A 4,429-nucleotide genomic window follows, 5' to 3' on the forward strand; every position below is an offset into this window, starting at 1 on the left:
GATGAGAAGACAGCACATCCAACTCAAAACCTTAAGGTATTGAGTTAATGGGTCTCTCTAGAGGAGTAGGTTTCGCTCCAAAATCACTAGATATCAAACCATTGCGATTTGTAATCATCACAGCGATAGGTATCACTCTGATATGCCAGCAAACAAGCCATAACCAAATTTGGGCATATTTAGAGCATAATTTGATTATGATACCTGTATGATATATTTCACCATAATAAATACCTGAACAATATATTTAGAGCATAATAGGCTTTATCAAATATAGAAATAAAATAACATTTTTCTAATTTCTAACTAATCATTCTATAAAAGTGTAGATCATTTTTTAAATAATCTAACCTTGTTTATGTTATTTATAACTCAAATTAATTTGTCTAAAGGATCTTAAATTAATTAACATACCCTTCTTCCTCCCTCTTCTATTATAAAAACTCCCACACCCCTTGCCCTGAACTCCACACCGTAACATACAATCCACAAACACCGCATCCAACTCAAAACCTTATACCACTTGCGGGGCCAACCATAGAGAGATCTCGACCACCGGAGAGATTTCGGAGAGGAATCAAATGAGAGAACATAAGATGAGAAGACACCACCTCCAACTCAAAACCTTAAGGTAGTAAGTATCAACAAGTATCAACTCTCCTCTAGCTCCTTCGGACCACCTTTGCTGGCAAGACTTTCGATGCTTCACCTTGAATACCGGCTCTGATACCACTTTGTTAGGCCACCGTGAGGAGCTCTCGATCACCGAGGAGATTTCGGAAAAGAATCAAGTGAGAGAATATAAGATGAGAAGACACCATATCCAACTCAAAACCTTAAGGTATTGAGTTAATGGGTAGTAAGTATCAAGTGAGAGAATATAAGATGAGAAGGGACCACGTCCAACTCAAAGCCTTAAGGTAGTAAGTATCAACAAGTATCAACTCTCCTCTAGCTCCTCCGTATCACTTTTGCCGGGAAGACTTTTGATACTTCACATTGAATACCGGCTCTGATACCACTTTGTTGGGTCACCGTGAGGAGCTCTCGACCATCGAGGAGATTTCGGAAAAGAATCAAGTGAGAGAATATAAGATGAGAAGACAGCACATCCAACTCAAAACCTTAAGGTATTGAGTTAATGGATCTCTCTAGAGGAGTAGGTTTTGCTCCAAAATCACTAGATATCAAACCATTGCGATTTGTAATCATCACAGCGATAGGTATCACTCTGATATGCCAGCAAACAAGCCATAACCAAATTTGGGCATATTTAGAGCATAATTTGATTATGATACCTGTATGATATATTTCACCATAATAAATACCTGAACAATATATTTAGAGCATAATAGGTTTTATCAAATATAGAAATAAAATAACATTTTTTTAATTTCTAACTAATCATTCTATAAAAGTGTAGATCATTTTTTAAATAATCTAACCTTGTTTATGTTATTTATAACTCAAATTAATTTGTCTAAAGGATCTTAAATTAATTAACATACCCTTCTTCCTCCCTCTTCTATTATAAAAACTCCCACACCCCTTGCCCTGAACTCCACACCGTAACACACAATTCACAAACACCGCATCCAACTCAAAATCTTATACTACTTGTGGGACGAACCGTGGAGAGCTCTCAACCACCGGGGAGATTTCGAGGAGGAACCAAGTGAGAGAACATAAGATGAGAAAACACCACATCCAACTCAAAACCTTAAGGTAGTAAGTATCAACAAGCATCAACTCTCCTCTAGCTCCTCCGGACCACCTTTGCCGACAAGACTTTTGATGCTTCACCTTGAATACTGGCTCTGATACCACTTTGTTAGGCCACCGTGAGGAGCTCTCGATCACCGAGGAGATTTCGGGAAAAGAATCAAGTGAGAGAATATAAGATGAGAAGACACCACATCCAACTCAAAACCTTAAGGTATTGAGTTAATGGGTAGTAAATATCAAGTGAGAGAATATAAGATGAGAAGGCACTACGTCCAACTCAAAACCTTAAGGTAGTAAGTATCAACAAGTATCAACTCTCCTCTAGCTCCTCCGGACCACTTTTGCCGGGAAGACTTTCGAAACACTTGCAATTCTTCATTATAATTACTCGAAGTGTGAATGATTGGTGAGCGGAGGTGTGAGCCTTTGGTGACAATATAAGAGAAGTGTGAAACTGTGAATGATTGGAAAGGAGGTGGTGAGCGGAGGTGTGAGCCTTTGGTGAAGAGAAGTGTGAAACTGTGAATGAAGAGAAGTGTGAAACTGTGAATGATTGGAAAGGAGGTGGTGAGTGGAGGTGTGAGCCTTTGGTGTGCGAAGGTTCAATACTTGATTTACTCTCGCTTCCCTGGCTTAATGGGATTCATATATATATTTTATTTTTATGTTTAAATTTATTAATGTTCTTCATAGGAGTATATTCGGAATAATTAAGTTTTATGTCATGGTCTTATATTGGTCTTCCTAGAATAATAATTAAGTTATATGTCTCGTCACCTTGTAAAAAAAAAAAGTTATGTCTCGGCACCAGTTCCAATATATTATTTCATTTTGCTATAGCTATTGTATAGGAGTATAGTGTTTATTTATTTATTTTAAACCAAAAATAAGTCTATGCATGAAAAATTTTGTTATTAATTCGTAAGTTCTTAAAAAAAATTATCACATAAGGTTTTAAAAAATTTTATCACGAATTTATAGGTGTATAAAAATGATACAAAAAATGTTAATTAAATTCTTGAAAAATTGTAAAGTAATTTATATATTTTTTGACTGATAAATGAATCATATTTAACATTATAATTTTTCAAGGATCTATAAGTCAAGTATTAAAATGTTCTAAAAATTTATTTGTTATTTTTCTCAAATAATACTTGTAAGTCTATTATAAAATTTTCTAAAGAAATTACTTAGTATTTATTTTTAAAAGAAAAAACAATAAATCCATATGATAAGATTCTTTAAGAATCTAGTTTTAATATACTATTTTATGATCTGAATATACTCTAGTTTTTTTTTTTTTTTTTCAATTTGCCTTTAGGTATGTGTAAAGACTGTTCGTCTGATGAGGTTTATTTAAAACAAATCTTTTCTTTAAAATTAAAAACTGAAAAAAGGTTATTTTTCATATATTTGTATAATTTTTAAATAACATTCGTTAAAAACTCAAATAAAGAGTTTTTAATCAAAATCATTTATTAGCTTGTGTTTAATTTCTAGACAGGAATCTTACAAAATTACTATTTTCCAAAATTTATGATTAATACATTCTTAGCCTTCATTTATTTTGTTCTTCTTTTATAAATCATGAATAATTAAATGATTAACTAACACGGTGGGAGGATCAACTTTGGATATGCATATGTATATAAGTGTGTATTAAAACAACACATGTATTTAATATATATAGCAATTCATTTGGTGGTTGATTATTCATTATTATTGTCCAAAAATATAATGTAACGTTAACTTACTAGTATGAACCAACAACGTACCAATAATATGTAATTTTTCCCATTCTTATCAGAGAATAATTAGGAACCAAAATCATATCAGCAAAAATCAGCCAAAATGTGTTTGGGTTTTATGAAAAATTGGGTTTTGATTTGTGCTCCGTGATTTTAGGAGCGGTTTTCAAACATATTATTCAAAAAGTGATTTTAATTAAAGAAAAAGTCTAGGGGGCCAGCAGTTTTGTTGAATTTTGACCAGTATGTAGCCAGCAGAGAAAGGTGAGTCATTGGATGAAATCTCACACTAATCTCATACCATTAGATCATCATTGATGGCTATTTGATGGCTACCAATCACAAAAGTTGCTGGCCCCCTAGCATTGCTCTTAATTAAACGGTTTTGTTTACTTTTTGGCCGGTCACATTTTGGTTCCATATACTTTTCCATCCGAAAATGATTAGTGTCCAATAATCTTACGTTTACTGAAAATCATCATAAAATTAAATATGTTGTTGTTCAAAATATAATTCCCTTTTTCTTTAAACAGATCTAAACATGTGTTCTGCAAATTCCAATCTTAAAATTTGTGAATGAGAGGAACAGTAATAAAGCAGTTAGGTATGAATTTGGGGAGCGAAAGTGAATTTTCATGGTTACATTTATAATGTTATATATTTAAGGTAACCAAAAATGTTGCCAAAACTTCATTAAGATGCTACAATTTTATAATAATAGTACTATATGACCTAATAATAGGGTACAAGCTACATCTAGCTATAGCATCTACAAATGAATGCTGCCAAATATCTCATTGATGCTCGTTCTTTTCATTTTACAAAGTTTTTTAATTGAATTCATATTTGAAATGATTCGAGATATCTATTTAATAATTGAAAATATTTGATAACAAAAAAAATTAGTTAAAAATAATTTAAAATTATTTTATTTAATATTTATTAATTATTAAAAT

Source organism: Arachis ipaensis, chromosome B03 (assembly GCF_000816755.2).
Source record: "Arachis ipaensis cultivar K30076 chromosome B03, Araip1.1, whole genome shotgun sequence".
In the NCBI taxonomy this organism is placed as follows: domain Eukaryota; kingdom Viridiplantae; phylum Streptophyta; class Magnoliopsida; order Fabales; family Fabaceae; genus Arachis; species Arachis ipaensis.